The sequence below is a fragment of the Agelaius tricolor genome, unplaced genomic scaffold (genome assembly GCF_023055355.1).
Source record: "Agelaius tricolor isolate 1412-34295 unplaced genomic scaffold, bAgeTri1.0.p SCAF_10, whole genome shotgun sequence".
In the NCBI taxonomy this organism is placed as follows: Eukaryota; Metazoa; Chordata; class Aves; order Passeriformes; family Icteridae; genus Agelaius; species Agelaius tricolor.
This window is the reverse complement of record NW_027269270.1, coordinates 22745552-22766137: the sequence shown is the minus strand read 5'-3', so window position 1 is coordinate 22766137 and position 20586 is coordinate 22745552. Positions and strand designations below refer to the sequence as shown.

The 20586-nt window shown below is 39.0% G+C and overlaps 1 long non-coding RNA gene across 1 annotated transcript in view; it reads right to left on the bottom strand.

Annotated features, from left to right (window-relative positions):
• Positions 1 to 11214: 11214 nt before the first annotated feature.
• LOC139593828 (uncharacterized) overlaps positions 11215 to 20586 on the bottom strand; it is a 100929-nt gene continuing 91557 nt past the window's right edge. Inside the window, exons 2-3 of the long non-coding RNA XR_011680404.1 lie at positions 12512 to 12582; positions 11215 to 11262 (exon numbers count right to left, since the gene is read on the bottom strand). This is a non-coding gene — a long non-coding RNA (uncharacterized lncRNA). The remainder of the gene's footprint in view (positions 11263 to 12511; positions 12583 to 20586) is intronic.

Sequence of the window (20586 nt, the reverse complement as noted above, 5' to 3'; positions counted from 1 at the left end):
TTTTAGAGGCAGAAGAACCACTGGTGTGTAGCTAATATACTAAGTTAAATGGAAATTAACCAAAGCAGTACAACTGCATTTGAAGCTGGAATCATATATTACTACAGTATTTTTTGTTGTGGTTATGTAATAAGGGAAAGTGAATCTTGGAACCATGTAGAGAACAGCAAATTTACTATAACTGCCAGAGACAAGTGGGCATGAAAAATGATCAGTTCCTAAAAGCTTTTAAAGCAGCAATGTTTGTCCTTCTTGGCTTTATGAAGGTCATAAGTCTCTCTGCTATGATCTAAGAAATGCTATAACAAGGTTCACGTAAATGCAGCTGTGTCCTGAAACTGTGCTCAGAGAGACAAAATTCCTTTACAGAAATAGCCACTCAACTTTTATCTGCAGAAGACAATATTCTGCAGAGGACTTTTTCAGAGATGCAGCCAACTCCCTACCACAGTCCACTGACAGAATGATCTATGGGAATTTTCCTGCCAGGAAAGCACTGTCCAAAACTAACACAAACTTAATTTATTACCTGCTTGGTTTATACATTTCTTCACTGTGTCTTCACTAGGTATACACAGATACACACACTAATATATTTTGGTATTTTATATGTAGACATATGTATATAATATATATACACATATGTACATGCATACACACACATCTATAAATACACACATACATGTATATATATATACTACATTCTTAATTGATTTTAGATATTATCTAGGGCACCCTACAGTCTGGTCCAAGCAAAGGAGCAGACAAATGTTTGCAATTCCCAGCAAAAGGAATGACCAAGTTGAAAATAACTTCTCTCTCAGGGACCCCAGCAGCACCTGGTCGTCCTCTGCCACAGCTCAGTCCCATGGCAGTGGGAACTTAACTGTGCTGGTCACAACAGGAGGCACAGGAGGAGCTGAGGCTCCATCCAGCCCAGATGGAGGAATTGGCAGTGCTGTAGGTGCCAGATACTCCCTCTTGCTGGACATTCAGTGCTGTGCATCACTGTGATTCAGAAACACACAACCTGGCTTCTGCAAAGCCTAATAAAAGAACCTGGAAACTGAGAGGAGTGACCTTCCCTGATGGGTTCTTCTCTGTATCCTTTGTAATTGCCTCCTACCTGGTGAGCAGCAGTAGAGCAGACACCCTGTACAGTGACTGATGATCCTATTCAGTGCTATTAGGAGTAAACTGTGGGCTCACCCTTTGCAATGCCATGTTATTCCTCAGGAACAGCTGCCATCAAATATTTCCCAGTTTTTGGAATTGGTACCATCAAAAATAACATAAGTTTGAAGAAAAGAATGGCCCTGGTTACTAACCTGCTGTTATTTTGCCTCAAGCTGTTTGGAATCAACTAAATAAAAATTATCCCCTTTTAGGAAGGAGCTCAACTTTCTGTACTCTGCTGCCCCTTCCAAATAAAGTGTCTTCCTTTGTGATGGATGTTTCCCTGCCCTTTTCTCCAAAATGCTCAATGATGGAACACTCACAGCCTTTCTAAGCAATCTGTTCCAGGGCATTTTCAGAGTCAGTGCTCCTTATTATCCTTGCTTTTTAAAGCATTTGTGTTGCAGTCAATACAAGATTAAATTTGGAAGATGGCTTTGTCCAGCTGTGTTCTTGTGCTCAGAAGACACAAGTCTGCACACAATATTAAAGAAAAAGGAAAACAAATAAGAACAGCAATACTTTTTCCATCTAATTCTTGCATAGCACTTTTCCCTTGATAAATTTCCAAGGACTTTATAAAGAAAAGACCTGTCTTATAACACCTTTCTGATAGATGGGGTAGGGCAGACAACAATCAATGAAATTTGTGCAATTCTTCCATTACTTCACCAGAGGAGAGAAGAAGAGAACACAAGCATTTGCTTAAACACCATCTGCTTTCGTACTTCATTCTTTTGTGAGAGTTTTGAAAATACTGCCCTAAACAACCAAGGAAAGGTGAATTATAGTCATCCCAGGTAAAGAATATTATCCAAAGAACATGTATATCAAGATATACCTTTCCATCTACTTTAGTGGGACTCAGGTGAGATTCATAAGCCTTAAAATGAGTATTTATAGTGCTGTTAGTATCCTGGAATGAAAACCTATTTACTCAATCATGAATAATGATATGAGCTCAACCTTTTAAAAAAATATGAAAAACAACTCCTTTTATCACCCACCATATTTATGCTAATATTTCAGTAAGGTTATGGAGTTTTGAAGTACATTATACAGTCCCAAACTAAAGTTTGACAATTAACCTTTGAAAGGAATTCTGGAACAAGAAGCCTCAGAAAAATGTAATCGTAGCAATTTGAGTTCTGCAGTCTGGATAGCCTGGGATACAAAAAAAAATCCAGGTCAACTCATCAATTCCAAAGGAGAAACTGTAATTTCACATTTTGCCTTTGCTTTAAAGGTACAGTGATTCCTTATCATCACACACTCGCTGCAAGAAGGGATGGATTCATAAAAATATGTCATTTTTAGAGTGAGATATGAAACAAATCATCAGCATGCTGTCTCTTAGAAGATAGATTATTTCAATTTTAGACTAAAGGAAACTGGAATAGTGAAGAATCTGTGTCAGCTCAAGAAACGAGACAAGAAATTCTGGCTTCTTTATGTCCCATACTTAGAGATCTGAATTGAGCCTAGGATTTCCAGGTTGAATACAGAGTATAAATATAATTTTTTTACTGATAAAGATAAGGTTATCCTAAAGTTCCATATCTGATCATTCTCCATTCTGTACAATCCTTATTTTCCGCCATAACAGCTCACCACCCCAAATGTAGAGACTTCTTTAAGTTCCACATCTGAGGGAGATTTAAGCCTGGTGCTTACCTGAGTTTCATATTTCCATGATATTTTCCATATTTGTAGAGAAATAGAGGCATAAAACAGGGGAAGCCTGTGGGAAACAATCCCAGAATTCCTGTTCCTAAATTTCTCTTTCCTCCATCTCTCCCTCACTCCTCTTTATTTTCTGTTAGCAAAAAGATCTATTATGGTGTGGTGAGCAAGAGTACATCCCAGCATGCAGCTCAGTGAGAGAAGAGCTGTTCCATGGGCTTGGTTACAGAGAAGATGAACTCTCCTATCCACTCACCTTCCAATCCATGCTCAAGAGATGAAGTGCACAATTGCAATGGTTACTGTGGGGTTAAAAGACATAAATTGGGAAGGAAAGCCACGTGTGTAGACCAGGCCAGAAAGCCACCTCAAAGTAAAAGACTCACAGACATCATAAAACAGCTGTTTTCTCCTTTTATTTTTAAATTCACACTCTGCATTGAAGATATAAAATCTCAGTTGGAACCTGAAGCCAAATCCAAAACACAATAACAGTCACAGTTAGCTCAGGGGAAGTGTGAGAAACAAGAACAAAATCACACTCTCTGATGAGTATGGATTCACAAATCAATGGAGACAGGAAAGGAAACAACACCAGGCTCACTTTGTAAGGCTGTGCTCTGGTTTGACAACAGGGAAGCTGGCTCATCATTTAGCCATTCCACCAGCTATGGAAACTTTGAAGGATTACATGAAATGCCACAGCGCAACATTTAATTAAAAAAAACCCCACAAATGACAACATCAAAACCAAAAAAACTCCACAATTTTCTGGTTGTTAATGCAATAGAAAGGAATTCCCAGCAGCTCTGATGAAGGAAGCATTGGGCAGCTAATCACAGGTCTTCCCCAGCACACAGACATTTTTCAAAAGGATCAGCATGAAAAATTGCTTTGCAGACTGACAGCATAGGAGGAGAGCTGAGCTGTGAAGAAAAGCTGAAAAAATATTCACAGTTCAGGTGTTGGCCCCTCAATATTTCCTCTGAGCATGTTTGCAAGGAAGGTCACAGGCAGTGAGTCCCTTGTTGCCCACAGGGAGCTGTTCAGTGCAGATGTAAAGGGGACAGGACGCCTTTCTGCATAAACTCATCCTAGAACCACCGTCATCTCCTTTTGCTCCTCTGTCCAAAGGCATAAGAGCTTTTCCAGACTTTTCCACAGATCTCAACCTGTGCACATAAAGCAGAGGTGGCAACCCCCCTTCTCTTGCCTTAGAAGAGCAAGACAAATCAAATTTACAGATGTGAATATACTTTTGCTGCATAACTACCCTCAGCCATTAGGAAGGCAGTGGAGCTCAGGCTCTTGGCAGACTTGCCTCTAAAACTACAGAGAGAAGAAAAAATACATATTTCTTTGGCTTCTTTAATATTTTCCTGATATTGATGCATGAAGCTACTAAGTGGAAAGGCAGTCATCATGCTATGAACATGGAGTACAATTAAGATATCTCAATGCACTTTCTGATTAAGAGAAAAAAATTATGTTACCCAATATTATTTGCAACTGCACAGTTGAAAGTTCTTTAGGAGAATCTAAAGGCTAAATTTAAGACTTCAGGGACCCTTTTAGGTTCCTCTTTTTCCATTATTGTCAGAGTTTCTGAGGATTTACTCAGAGAAACAGCCTCAAATTTCATTGAATTTCAAAAGCTTTTGGGTGTCTCACAGTTACCAACTCTTTTCAAATGTATAAAACAAAGAGAAAGAGAGAAAGAGGCCATTTGTCTAAATTTATAGCAGTTCTATCCATACTAACATCCTGATGTTATTACTGGCAAAATATCTAAAGTTTGATGATTGATGAGTAACTGAGACGAACATCAAATGCCAGTAATAGGAAGCGTACTTAGGAGGGAACTGCAAAAATTTCTTAAGCTTACCATTTAATCTTTTATATGCTCAGGTGTTGATATAAACTTGTCAGCAGTATGACCACTTCTTTCTTTTTCCTAACCACAAGAGCCATAAATTTAATGATGTCTATAATGTACTCCCAATACCCCAGAGGTGAGCAAACCTGCAGTTACAACAGCAATAATAAAGAAACAAAAAGATTCTGATTCTCTCTTGCGAGGCCAGAAGTGTTGGGCAGTAAACAGGAATTTACTCTTATAAAAGGAATTTTATGACAAGGATGATAACTAAATATGTGCCTAATTTATACAAGTCAATAGGTGTTCACCCTTGCATACTTGTACATAAGCACACAGATATACTGAGTAGTGCTCAAGATATGAGGAAGTTAAGAAAAAAAAAGAAAAAGCAAAATATATAGAAAAGAAAAAGAAAAAGTAAAATATATATTTCACGTAGCTCCCCCTTCCCTGCTGTTGAGATAAACAAGAACCAGTGCTGAAGTTCAGATTTTGGAGCTCTCTGCAGTGAGCTCTGAAGCAGCAGCTTGCAGGTGAAAAATTCCATTGCGCAACCTCGCCAAGAATTATCTTGGTATGGGAATAAAGAGGAACACTGACACACAAAAAATGTGCACTGGGTTTGCTTTAGAGCTCACATAGCAGTTTACAGCAGCAGAAGGCCAAATGATTAGAATTCAAGGCACCAACACTGTGCCTGATGAAATGAAAATTTCATGTTGGATAAGTGCTCAAGTGAGATAACTTGGTTTTATTTCTACTTTCTAGAGCATGCAGTCAGAGATGGCTGGTGCCCTCAGTGCAAGCTGTCACCAAAAATCAGCACATTAGGAAAATTTACCCTGGCATTGAGCTATTTCCTCAGATTAGAATAGGAAATCTGCTGGACCTGTAGGAATGGTAACCACTGTGGAGTAGATGAGCAGATTGGGTTGTGATCACAGTGCGTGTTGAAACTCTATCACTTTGCACGTGTTAAGAATACGTGTTTCCTTACTGTAGAACCACTTCCTTTTTGGTTTTTTTTTTTTTTTTCCCCTTCTGTCTGATTGACACACACCCAAAGAAAGAGCTTTGCTGACTGAGAAAGGAAGGTCCCCGACTTCCAGCAGAAATCCCTGAAACCAGTGTTAATGCTTTGAGTTTGCCTTACACATTTCAAAAGAGTTTTGACTGACAGAATACACACAGGCTGTTAAAATCTGCCTCCTGAAAAGGCTTAGAGTATATCAAAGCTATCTTCTTTGGGGTTTTGTGTATAAATATATATCTCATGAACATGGGGAGACAGTTAACCCACACTTGGTTCAGTTGATCAGAAAGGCTCTTTTATCTCTTAGACATATTCTAAATGCTTTTATCATCAAGAAATGATTGCAGTAGATACTTTGGTGAAAGCATGTCACCTGCTCCTTCCACACTTTGTTGCTTCAATTATAAATACAAATTAACACCCAGACGAATGCAAAGCTATTAACAATTTTGGCATTTCAAATACTGTGGCTTGTTTTACCTACATGAATCTGCTGTTTGAGTGTGGTAACTATTATTTCTTTTTCCCTTCACGACACACTACATAACACATTGCTGGAACCTGGCTAATTTAAAAGGATACAGTAGGATAAATTTCAGGATGGCCTGAAGACAAGACATCCTACATGTTGTCAATATTCACAGCCTAATCTCTCCGGCTACCTAGTATTTATTAGCTCTTTTAGCATCCTACAGTTATCCATTCATTTTTCCCCACAATGCTCCCTGGGAGGTAAGTCATGTTCCTCAGATAGGAAAAGGAAATTACTACGCTGTTTGGACAGAGTGCTTTTGAAAGGGGATCCATATTGTCTTAAAACAAGTCAGGTCTTTTAAAAATTGTTCAGCTATTTAAAGGGACCTCTGGAGGTCAGAAACTATCATCCAATTTCTATTATAGCCAGTTTATGCCCATTTTTAATGATATTAACATGCCTGGTTTTCCACTGCCTTTGTGCCTTCTGAATCTTCACCTTTTTTTTGCCAACCTCAATAAATTAAGCATGATTGGTCTCTGTGATGAAATAACAAATTCTTCTTCATGATATCCCTAGCCTCAGGGAACTGCACTGTCTTTGGTACCTTGTTTGAGTGTGCAGAGACAATGCATGGAGCCAGCTGAACCCGCACTGTGGGCAGGCTGGAGCCAACAAGCAGATTGCTCATCCCACTTTTGGGATGCTCCAGATGGGAGCCACACTGCAGTGGTCTGGCTAATGACCAGTGAGGCACAGCAGCTGAACTAACATGGTCACACACACCTTACCTGGAAGAGGAACTGAATAAGCAGCCTGAGCTACTGGTGGCAATCTGTAGCAAAACAAACCAGCATCCTTTCTACAGCACTAGGTCCTACCTTCACTGGTTAATTTCTGTGGTTTATAACCCTAAAGTTAGACTAGATATGTTAATGGTTTATAATTGAACTTCCAATTTTTGTTTTGTTTTGTTCTGGGTTTTTTTGCATGAACATATGACTAGAACTTGTTTCTCTGTGTTAAGACCAAATCAAACCTGTACTTGTGCCCATCAGTAGCATTTCAAAAACACAGAAACCACAGTCATGTGAGATACAGCACAGTCAAAACAACTCTACCTTACAAAGTTAAGCTGTGCAAGGCAATGGAGTGACATTTATGTGGTCTCATTCAACACTGCAGAGATTATGTGCATCTCCTTGGGTAAGTCACCCACACAAAACTTCTCAAGGATTTAAGTACCTAATTCCCAAGAAATCCCTAGGGCACCTAACTTCCTGTGAGGATCTGGAATTATATTAAAACATGTGTAAATCCTCAAGGTGTTAAAAATAAGGTAAATTTATTTTCTTCTACTGTTTTCATTGCTTTTTTATCCTCTCATAGCCTAACATTTGTAGGACCAGGAAGTTTTGCTCCTGCATGTGGATGGAGTCTTACAGGAGAATCAAACTTTGTCTCTGTTTCCTAAGGCCTTATCTCTACTTCAGAAGGCCTGTGTATATTGCTTGCAAAAAAGTTATTATTTTCAGTGTTTTACTGAGGAATGTTGGTTGCTGTGCCTTACCTGCAATGTGCTCTGACAGCACATCTTTCTCTGCATTATTGTATAATTAAGAAATAACTATTCTTTGCCAGTTATTCTCTAGCTTTGTTTCTCAAGGCACAGGAAGTTCCTGTGATCATCTGACATTTATTTGCTCATCTTCCTTGACTGGCCATTTTAAACAAAATTTGTCACAGTTTTGAAGGTACAATGTTCCTACAAGCTTAATCATAATATAAGTGAGGGAGACTAAAAATAATTCTACCTTCTTTGTGAAATTAATTTATCTTTATCATTAACATTGTCTCAATCATGTGTCAGGAATCTTAGACACACACCAGATTTCTAGTCAGGAAACCTCATTATGCTAGATACTGCACAGATACATAAATGCCCCAGGCATTCTGCAATGTAAATGAAACCAATCTCACCTTCATGATATCGGAATATCTCAATCTATTCTATTTTTAGTTAGAGCCAGAACTTGCAGATCCTGCATATCTTCAAGAACAAACAAAGTGACACAAACATAAAAAATTCTATGAAGAGATCTAGAGGAAAACAACCAACATTATGAAATTCAGGGGGTTTGAAACAAAAGAAAACCAAAATAGGCTAAGCGAGAAAACCATTTATCCACGCCAGTCCAATCTTGCTAGAAAGGAAAGATCCAAAAGGCATTAATTCCACTTCTGTGTTATTATCCCCAAAATGCATCACTGCAATTTGGACATATAAAGTGTCTTCAACAAGCTTGGAGAATAAAATGTTGACAAAGAAATATGTGTTATTAGTTTGAGCTGCTAGGTCACCCGCGGGACAGCAATACAAACAACCTGGCTAATATAGCCGAAAAATAAGTGAGTGGTTCAGGCTGTAGTCAGAGCAGGAGAGGAGAAAAGGATCACTAATCTAATGAAGAAGGACAGAAAATGAATACCAGGTTGAGAAGAAGCATGTTGGTGGAATAGGTGTGTCAAGAGAGATAGCTGCATAGTTCATCTAAATGACAATATGAATGTTCTCTCCTCAGGCTCTGTTTCTTTCTGTCTTGTATATTTTTTTTTTGTTGTTGTTCTTGTTCTTGCTTACAGCAAATAGCTAGAAGGGAAACAGTGTGAAGCAATGATTACTATCTCACTAGTCTTAAGCCTTTAGGCTTGTCCCCCTTCCAGAGGCAACCTAGAAAGAAACAAATTATCAGTTTAGGGAATGTGGAAGCATGAAAAGAGAAAAAATAAAAAAAAGGTGTACAGGGATGAATGTGATTTTAATTTAAGCCTTGTTATTAGATTGTTTACAAGTTGAAATGTGTTATCTATTCGGCTGCAGGTGAGCTCCAGCCATTCCCACTTGATTACAGTTTTTTGCTAATTCTCAGTGACCTGAAACCTGTCTAAGGAATCATGCATATCTTATTTTAGCTCCATCAGACTTTACTGTGATGTTTTTTTTAGCCAGAGCTGTGACAACAAGACATAAATCTGAGAGGAATATGCAGGAGATCTACTGGGGTTCTACTCAAGAGAAAGGTGTGCAGAAACATGGAAACAGCGGATCCTCCAGGACTGGAAGGAGCCTAGAACACAAGCTGGGAAAGTGAAGGTGTGCCTTGAACATTAACGTGTCTTGCCAGTGCCCTGCCCTCAGCAGTTTCACAAGTCAGTACCCAGAGCAGTCCTTTTGTGGTTTGAGAGCTACAGATCTACAATAATTTCAGTGGATCCCTACAGGAGCTGAGAAGGTGCTGCCACTTCCAGAATCATAGTCATGGGGAAACTTGGGCTGAAAGGGATCTCTGGAGATATCTAGATCAGCCTACAAGGCCAGAAAAGTTGTCTTCAAAATTGTGGGTGCTACAACTGGCTCAGGGTGCAGGTTTAGCTCAAGAAGAGCAATTGCAGCTGCAGTTTGTCAGGGTCAGGAGACACTGTGATATGTGCCCAACTCAGACCTGCTTTGCACAGGACAATGCACGGATACAGCGCATCCTGATAGTTCCCATATGTTCCTCAAAGAAAATCAGGTGAGTCTTTGTAAGATTTTTTAGTTTCCTCTTTCCAAGGCTGATCAAATTGGGTGCTTTAAAAGTAGGTTTTCTACTCTTCCACTATCAGAGTTAAACATAACAAAGGTAGGGATACACGACTGTAGTAGTGATGGATTTATTAGAATAATATTACCCCAAAAGCTGGAAATACAAAAGGATCCTTGAGGGAATGAGACAGTTGACTGTAAAAAAGGTTCAACAGTGATCCAAGATGCTGCAAAACCAAGATATTCCTTCATAGGATTTCAAAATAAGATTGAATTTTAGCAGCATTTGGAGCCTGAAAAAACATCTAATTTCAGGAAAATGTGTCTTTGAGTTGCAGGGTATTTTCTTTTGATAAAGAACAGAAGATTCAGCTTATAAAACCAGAGAGCCGAATCCTAGGATATTCAAAATGTGCTGAATGCTGACTGAACACTATTATCACTTAAATAGAAAGAGCAGATTGACTGCTTCTGAAAATCTCATCCCCAAATCCAACCAGAGTGTTTAATCTACCCCTCAAGTCCAACACAAGTTCACATTCTGATGGATATATGATACTGGCCAAATTAAATTGACCCAGAGTGTAAAATTTGATATTCCTCTGTAGTTTTAGCATCTTTCTTAGAAATATTTTCATCACCTTCAGATCATTTCTATCTTTTCTCCACCCACTTCTATTTTCTATTGTCTGCAAACAAGAGGCATTTGAAAACCCTCAACAGGATTTCTTGGGAGACATTAAGTACTATCACAAAAACAAGCTGCAAACTGTGCTGAAAAAAGCTGAGAACAAAACAAACACTTTCCTTTCAACATGATACAATGAAAACAGGTAAAATATCTAGAGGGAGTGACAACATAAAATTACAAAGTTTATCCATACTTAGAAGTTCCATTTCTTATATCCTCTCTGATTAGTTAGAAGTAGCTTATAGAAAACTTGTAACTTAAGAAGGCAAGGTGAGGTTTGACAGATGTTTCTCTTAGGTTCTTTCTTGATTTTAAATCATTGTTTCCAGATTTGTTTTTTTGGTTTTTTGGTTTGGTTTTTTGGGTTTTTTTGTCTTTCCCTTTTTCTTACAACAAAATGAAAACTTAAGGTCTGAATTGATTCACAATGACTGCATTACCTGCCTGCTGGGAAGTAGTAACCCCACATTGGCAAGATTACATTTACAGCTTTACAACTTGGAAGCAAAAAAAAAAAAAAAAAACAGCTCGATATGATGAGTTGGCTTAGCAATATTGGGGAGGAGAGAAAAGAAAAACTTTTTAAAATTGAAATTACTCACCTGCTGCTGCTGACAGTCTCAAGCTTTAACAGCGATGACTGCACAAATCCATCAGCAGCAACATGCTGCAAAAGCCTCTGCTAAAAACAGCAGCAAGACTTCCCATTCTGCCATTTATTTCCAAGCACATATTGGAACTGGAAAAAGTTCAGAGAGGAGCAGCAATGCTTAGCAAATATACAGAAATGCCTGTGGTTGAGAAAAGACATTGAAAACATCAGGACTGTGGAGAGTGTGGGGAGTTAGGATGGGAACTCATTGTTCATCTCTTCATGAGTACAAGATATAGGGTATCCTATGTGAAGCTTCTCGTTGGCAAGTTCAAAACAAACAGGAAAATAAAACAAACAGGAAAGACAGGAATTTTCTGCCCTTAGGTGTAGGAGATTTATAGAACATGAAGGTGGATGATGCTGTAGATGCTAACAGGTGATATGCATTGAACAATAAAGTAATTAAGTTTACAACAGAGAACCCATCAACTATTGTTATTGGCATGGCATTCCAGAGTGCACTGGGGGAAGTGCCATATATGCTTCTGCTGTTCTCAGTCTACTCTAGGCATGTGCTTGTCACCAAAGCTACAGACCTGGCTAGAGGGAATTTTTTTGAACGTGACCCCCTGTATCTACTCTTACATTCTAGGAGGGTGGCCATAGCTAAGGTAGCACTGGCGTTCGTCTTGCCTGTGAAAAAATGCCATCAGTGGCACAAACCACTACACTGAGAAGGTAACAAATATTGAGCTTAAATCCTCCTCCTCCACCCCAGTGAGCTCAACCAAGAGTGAATCTCGTGAGGTTTTTCTCATCACTGGCAAAGCAAATTCAGAGATTTCTTGCTGTCATGCTTTCGAGTTGGCATGCAATCTCTCTGCTCCCTTTCAAATGACTTTTTAAAACATTTTTGCAGCCCCTGTTTCCAGCTACTTGGCAACAGGGAACACCAGAGCTGTAGTGAGACACTTCTAATGGTTTGGGAAGCATGGCTCTTACTGAGATTACAGGAGAAAGCTTTTTCTCTTTGTTTAGGGTTTTGTTTGGTTGCTTGCTTTTTTTCCCCAGGTTGTTGACAGAAAACAGTGTCTGCAATAATTCTGGGCCTAATTTGATTTTCAAGCTGTTAGAGACCTGGCACAAGCAGAGCAGGTTTTGTCAGTGCTGAGGGATTTTTATTTGAGAGACAAAATTAACTCTGTCTTTTCTTCTTCACTTTCCTGAATGATATTGGAAAATGTGGAGCAAAAGCAAACAAAGCCAAAAAAATCTCAAAGGCCTGAAGATGTAGAGGACACTTAGATTTTCACTTTGCCCTGACCACTGGGATTAGCAATCCTTTGGGTGAGACACAAACTGAGGTACCTGAATAAAAGGGGATTTACTTTACTTGTTTTTTGATGAACTCTTCATTATCTGATGCTCACAAAGATGATGAACTCTTCATAATCTGATGCTCATCTGGAACAGAAAATATAAGGTCATCACTCATAATAAACCATCTCTTAATGAAAATTAAATAAATGCACAAACCCATGCATTTTGAGTTCTGCTACTTCTAATACTCCGATACCAAAACCCCGAGCCTTGTAGGTAGCTCTACTTCAGTACCATATAAAAGTGATGAACTCACAAGCATGACTCAAAGAGATATAGTGTCCCTTTGGGTTACTGAGTAAACTGAGTCATTAGTGATGTCAGACATGCTGCACAGGAGGGCAAGTGCTGTGGGAATTCCTGCTTTTTGCTGAACATCTTGGTCAGGGCTGAGCTCTGCTCAGAGCTTGCTAAACACCAAACGCTGCTAGGATGTGTCTGCAGTGACCACTGCATAAACACTGCCAAAGTGGTGTGGTTAAAGACAAGCTGCAATGAGAGCACTTCAGCTGTTAGCTGCAAGTTATACCAGATAATGAGTAGTTTGATAAAGCCTAGGAGGATGAATGAAGAAGGAGAAATGGAAATAAAAGTAGTGTCCTGAGACTGAAGAGACCAGGCGTCAGATCCTAGTGCTTCTGAAGAATTCTGCCCAACCATGGACAGGAGGCCTTGTCACCATTTATCTTTCCTTAGGGTTGGAGGATCGCAGCCCAGGGTGACCCAGGTCAGTTCTGGGAGCCAGGCATGGCCAGTCTGTGCTAATATTCATTGCACCTCTCCGTGACTCATTTCAAAAAAAGGACTGAGAGTTGTTTTTACTTGCCTAAATGCCTAAGTAAATCACCTTGAGGACTTTGAAAATAGCAACTGCAGCAGTCTGGATCCTGAACTGTCACAGTTCATCCCTCTTGTTCACTGTGGACCTGGATTTCCTGGAAGACACTGGGTTTTGGGATCCATATACAGTGTGATGCTGAGAAAGCAGATTGAGTGGTGAAGTCTTTGTTTAACATGCAGGGCCTCTAATTGCTATAGAAAACAAGATTCTGAAGAGCCTTGAAATTTTCACTGAATGAACAACTGCAGATGTGTATTTTGTTTATCTCATTTTGTTTCTGAGAATTGACTTCAGGAAGGGGGAAGACAAGGCCCCTTTTCAGAGCTCTGAACTTCAGTGAGAAATGGAAAGGGGGAAGATGGGAAGATTTCCTGCACTGGGACATCAGCAGATTCCAGTTCATTCAAAACTGTGCTGAATTCGAAAGGCAGTTTTGTGGTCTTCATTATTCAGGGAGGTTGTAATGCATACAGAACGCTTGGGAAGTAAAGTAATTGCTTGAAAAAATAATTAATTATCAATTCAAAGTCAAATTAATAATATATATAACAATACAAATCTAAATGTAGTCCAAATCATCCAACAAAAACAATGTACACACTGAAAGAAATAGGCAGTCACATGTGGAAGCAGGTAGGTAACAAATTGCATTTGTCTGCACTGAACCAGAAAGACAAAAAGATCCAGGAATCAACATCCTTACTCTCCCCACTGTTACACATGAGCTAGAGAAAAATAAATCATTTGGCGATTAATAAAAAAAATTGGCTTTCTAAAGAAAAGACTGATTTCCCCCCATATAATTGATTTGGCTTTCACTTTTCTTTTTACTTCCTTTCTTTGAATGAAGTGCCAGAGGCAGTAAACGAGGTGCTTTAATACCAAAATTACTCTGAGAAGTAACTTTAATCACATACCTCAAGGTTTTTATGAAAAAAAAAAGCCAAAAGAGTATATAGAGTATTTTGTCACTTGCAAGGAAGAAAAGTCTTGAGTTGGAATGGCTGAAATTTTTTTGTTAAAAACATCCTTTTTCATTTTAACAATTTTATTTTACTTTTGAGGTAGGCTCTCCTTCCTGTGGTATGACTTCATGCAGAACAGTTTAAGACTAGGGTAGCACTGCAGTTTAGGCCTCAGTCACAAAGTGATGCAAGGAGTGGGGTGATGAGATGGCCCCCACAGGTGGTGCCCCATTTTCCCTTGCTCTCCCCAGAGTTCATTTGTTCCCACAGACAGTGAGTGGGAATCCTCCTCAGCACAGATCCCAACCCACTGCTGACGCAGTGCCAAAGCACAGCCCTGGCTTCTGATGCCCAGTTCAGTCCTTCTCTAGTCCCACACTTCTGAGACCTTGAGCAGCTGTGTTCAAGACAAAGATAAGGATGAGGAACCTCAGCTGCTCTTCCAGCTTTCAAAAAGCACTCGAAGACCCAGCTGATGATAAAAATAAAAGAAAACCAGCAGATAAAAGTGTAACTCGGAGTTTTGATAGCAGCCAGGAAAGAGCAGTGCAAGTGCTGATTGTAAAGTGATAGACAGAGGTTTCCATTTCACACATTTCCATTCTAATCTTGCAATCCCAGTCCTACAATATCAGGACAGATCCCTCATGCAAGGAGGAATGAAAAAGGGACAAAAGAGAGGAAATAACTATGAAGCCCATGGTGCAAAAAAATAGAAAAGGCGAAGGGGTGTTTAAATGTTCAGAGAATTTCCACTCTGCAAACTGATGTAGAGGCAAAAAGGCAAGATGTGTTTTTGGCATAGTTTTAGGAAAAGCTCCATGTGAAGGTATAATTGACACCATTTAAATTCCAAAAGCACAAATGCCAAGAAACTCACAGCACTGTCAGACAATCAGACGATCCTCTTATGAGTCACCCTGATCCTCTGAGATAGCTGCCTCTATCTTGTGAAGAGCCAGGGGTCCTTCAGTGAAGAGAATGATGATATAATGGGAACCTTGGTAGCTCTGCTTTTAGGATCCTTCATAAGAATGCACATAATGAGACAATTTAAATTTTAGACTATCCAGAGAGGCAATATTGAGAACATGCAAGAGATGAAATCCTGAAAAAAAGGCATTGAGAGCCTCACCATGAACAGAAGCAAAAGCCTATTGAAGGAGCAGGTGTCATGGAGAGCTGTTGCTGACTGAAAAACAAAATCAAGAACAAGGCATGAGGGAAGGCCTGGATCTCTGATTTTCCATAGAAGAAAGAGACAATACAGTGAGAGGTAGCAAGGGGTGTAATGCAAAGAACTGAGCCAGCAGAAGTACAAGGAAAAGTTACACTCTAATGTTAAGATCTTTCCCAATGTTTCCTTGTATTTGTAACTATTTGTAAAAAAAAAAGTTTAAAATCTAGAATGTACAAGACATAGAGAGGCTAAAAGCAAAGATAGCAATGAAGATATAAAAATGGATGAAATATAAAAAAGGATGAAACATGAAAGAGAAAGAACAGGTAACAGGACAGGGGGCACAGCCACAGTTCATTTAAGTTCTGATTTCTTCTCTCCATCTCCAGCAGAACATATGTGTATCTTACTTTGAAAAAGCACCACAGACTCTTTGTTGTTATAGTCTTTAAAAATGCATCTTTAAACTGATTATAATCTTATGCCAGACTTATTATCATTTCAAGACATCAACTGAACTGGAATGGAAAGCCTTCATTTTCTTAGCAAAACTTTGCACCTCATAAAGGTTTTATCTGTTGCTATGGCAAAGGCTTTACCCAAAGGAGTTACTTGTAGAACACCACAAGAAGGGGGAATTTTTCAGTTCTTTTCACATGCACATTTTTATACCCCAGACATTTTAATTTAATCATATTTTCCTTTCATCCTCCAGACAGTTTCTTTTATTCCTGACTAAGATGCATGTCTACATCAGTGGCATGGAAGGATCCATTCTTATCATCTTCCCCACTGTGACTCAAAATCTACTTTTAATTATAGAATATCAGCTATTTCTCTTTGATGATATTCAAGTGCCTATTCCAAATTGAAAGAGCAATAGAATAACTGCCTTGGTATTTTCATACGTAGAGTGATGACCTTTTTAATATGATTTCATGGAAACAATGGAGTTACATTCATCAGGTTATATAGAAACTGGCTGCTTCTTATTTTTTTCAGACATTCCATTTTCAATTCACAATGACATTTGATAGGAGACATAAAAATGCCTGTAGATTGGTGTTTTTTCAGCCACCTCATCCGACAAGAATTCCCCCTCCCCTCCGCCCCATTTCTTCTTACAGAGCTATGTTGTTCACTCATTTGGGACTACTTCAATTTGCTTATTAAATATGTAAGATCTTCATTATGCAGCCAGGAGCTGAATCATGTAAGATTAACACAAAGCCCTTGTGAGAGGATTTTTTTAAACTTTATTAATATTAATAGTACGGGCAGCTCACGTAATTTTGTAGTTTCCAAACCCAAATGTCAATACAGGGGATAAATTGTACTTTTCTTTCTTGCCTTCTTAGCCTTCTTTGAAGAAAGGATGACATTCAACTTAAATAAATACAAAACTTTACACATTTCCAGTTAGGTTCCATTTTTATATCCCAAAGAATCACAGACTCTTTTGCCTGGCCATTGATAAAAGGGGAACTTGAGGAAACAGGTAAGAATCCTAAGGATTTTATTCTTTATGATGACTTATGCAGCATCATAAAGCACACATTTCTTAATCAAGTAAAATACTTCACTAATTACCTAACAAGAAGTACAGTAATAGCTTATGAGTGGGAACCTGGATTTGAACCCATGCACAGAACTGAAGGAAAATTCAGATGGTTGTATCCAAAGGAGGTTGTTTCCAAAGCGGGCAGCAGCTGAGGAGGAGCCTCTTACACCTAACCAGTACCCAATAGGAGAGAAGACAAAACCAACTTTTATCCCCCTTCCTGTAAGAAAGAAGCCTGAAATATGCTCCTGAAATGCTGGCTTGCAGGATCTTCTTTCCAAAGAGCTTAGCACACTTCAGTCCTTTCTTTCCACACTTAACTGGAGGAGGAAGTATCACGTACTTGCCCTGGATACACAGAGACTTAACAGATGAGGGTTCACCCAAGAAGTGGTTTCTATCCTCTGCTCTATCTGACAGAACTCGATTTCACATCTCAGAGAAATCTACAGTGGAACATTGTGACAATTTCCATGTTGTTAACATCGTCACTTCCCCATCTCCACTTCTGACTTTTGCTGCTGCGTTTTTCCCCTGCCTGCCCCGAGTGCAGCAGGCCAGCTCTGCCAGCTGCTGGAAAGCAGGGCCAGCACCTCACAGCCTTGGGCTGTGCCCCTCTCAGGAGGTGGTCCTGAGGACACATCATTGGGTTCGTTGGTTTTCAACATACAAACAACCCTGTCACCACTCTTAAAAAGGATCCTTCTATTCCTTTCTCCAGGATTGCTACTTATTTTACTATCAGCTAAAATACAGCACCACTTGTTATAGCATCTTCTAAAAGCAGGCTCCTTTCTCACAAAACAAGAGAAAACTGTTAATTGTCAGGCAAAATCTGCTGCTCCTCTCACCTCCTATTTCACAAGTAAGTAATAAAAATATTTTTTTCTATACAGAGAGAATTTCATCAGGGTACAACCAACCTACAGTCTGCTGCTTGTATCGTTCTAGGGAGAGAATATGGAAAAGCAACAGGTAGAGACAGAAAGAATCTGAGCCTTCTGCTGTTTCAAGTTTTCTATAAAAGAGAGAAAATCAGCTACAACTTAAAAGAAATCCATAATATTCAAACCTCTGGAGGTTATGGCTCATGGCACATCCCATGTTTACAAACTATTCTGTGCAGCTTCCAGGAAAATCCATAAACATTCAAATATATGTTTTAGAACCACAGCCCAGCAAAAGAGAATGAAAATTTACTATCATCTTGTTGGATGGATGGCACTGAAGTTGTAAAAGAATAAAAATACTTTGCAGTATTATGGAGCTAATCCTAAACCCATCAGCTAGATCTTTATTCATACAGATACCAGGTGACAGCTTGTGCATAGTTTCTACATTGAGAAATGAGCACAGTGATTGTCTATTCAGACATGTCCTTTAAGAGACAATTCTTCCAAGTTTAACATTTTTAAATATTGGAAGTTTTCTCCTTCCTTCTTCCTTTATTTTTCTACATCTTTTCTGCAAATAATTAAAACAAGAAAAAATCCTACAAAAAATTGAGCCAAGAAAAAAAATAACATGCCTGGAAGAAAAATAACACTGGATTTGAAAGGAAGGAGCTTGTCCACATTATACTTTCAGTCTCATTCCTCAGGCTGAAGACACTTAAATTTTTGAGGCACTGATCTAAAGCAAAACAGATTTAAAAATTTATTTCTCTTAATCATACACAGTGAAATGGAGTTTGAAAGTTGTAACCCACAGGGGCACTTCCTGATTCAGGGTGGTTGCAGCTTTAGCTTGGCATCAGTAAACAATGAGCAGCTCTCTCTTCTGTGGTGCCTATAAAAACCTTATATTTGCATATACAAGTAAATTAAACTGTGTTCTGGGAATGACTCAAAGAAAATGAAATCAATCACATTTATAAGCATCTTGTAACCTTTACCCGTTTCTCTGGAAGAGGAATAAAATGAAGACAATTGTACCTTGGTTTCCACAGTGTTGTCTGGGTGTTTGATAGTAATCTGACTGGGAAATGATACCGACAGCAAGATAACAAGAAAACCCATTTATCACTGTGACAGGTGCTGGGTTTCATATGAGTTTAAATTACCAGTGATGGAGTAGGGTTGTCTTTCTCTCATCTCAACCTCATAACCACTGTTTAGACTCAACTAAAGTTTCCATTTCGTGGTAATCAAGTTACATGGAGTCAAATTGTTATTCATGAATTCAAGGAGGTTAAGACTTGAGATTCATTAATGTGATGTTGTCAGCCACAGAGAGCAGGTCCATGGCCTAGAACAGTGTGGTAATTGGTAAATCTGAATGCTGGGTGGTTAATGGCTGTTTATTAGCCTCTAATACATTCTGTGTTATTTAGTCTTACAAGATTTGACACCAGATATTTCTAGTGAGTCACAACACCCTGACAGCTCACCTTTCTCGTATATCAGTGGACGTGTACCAGAGCTTAACTGTGCTATTGAGGGAAAGAAGTACAAATCACCACTTCTACCTTCTGCTGGGCAGAGTGATCTGCCCCCTTTGGATACCTCGGGACTTAAGTAGCTGTTTTGAAACCCAGGGCACCATTTATAGACAAAGATAATGCTGGCTGTGTCATTTCCATGCCTCAATTTTTTTGTTTTTTCTTTATCTTTGAGAATGCTCTACTCCCTTGACTGTTTTTCTAAGGAGAACTCAAAACTAAAAGAAATAAAAACATGCTTATGATTTCTTTGGAACTTGGTCTATCAAGAGCTGTTTAATTCAGAAGCACAAAATTTTACAAGGCAACAGTCTGTAGTAGAAATATCCCTTTTCACATCTCATTTTGATGGAAGGATGGATTGTTAAATATGAAAGTTTGCAAGAGAAATTCACATTCACAGCATGACACTTGGCTTGGAAGAGAGGCATGTGTTAAGGCTAGGCAGGGTTCAGCTGAGTCACCAGGCCCTTCACAGGCTATCAAAGTCCTGTCAACATTTGGCACCTCATTTAATTCCTGCCCTTAATGTAGTGTGCTGATCTGTGCTTACATAGGCAGGTTCCTCATCATTTGATACAGGACACCAAATCATAGCTCTGAAAATATGGGGTTTGTTTATATAATTCCAACATAATTACCTTATATGTACTGTATTCTTTTTTCACCTTGCCCTTTATGTGATATCCATCCTTCAGGTTCCCTCTCTTGAGAAAATTAGAGAGAGGAGGAATAGAGTTGAGTTTATTAGGTTAAAAAAGAAAAATATCCTTTAATTCTCCTTTATAACATCTCAAATTCCTTTATTTTTCTCTGCACTTGTTTCAGTTTCAAATCATTCTCTTACACAAATCAGAAGAGAAGTATATAAGGAATTATGGTGTGCTGACTGTGGCTGGAAACACGATGCCCACCAAAGCCTCTGCCCTCCTCAGCTGAACAGGGGAGAGACAATAAAACTAAAATCTTATGGATTGAGATAGTGACAGACCTTGGCCATCAGCATTCACTCAAACAGACATCAGAGAAGATTAAAGCAGTTTCTCACAGAAACAGTAGCCCCCACTTGTCACACGACCCTAATACAGGAATTAAAAACTG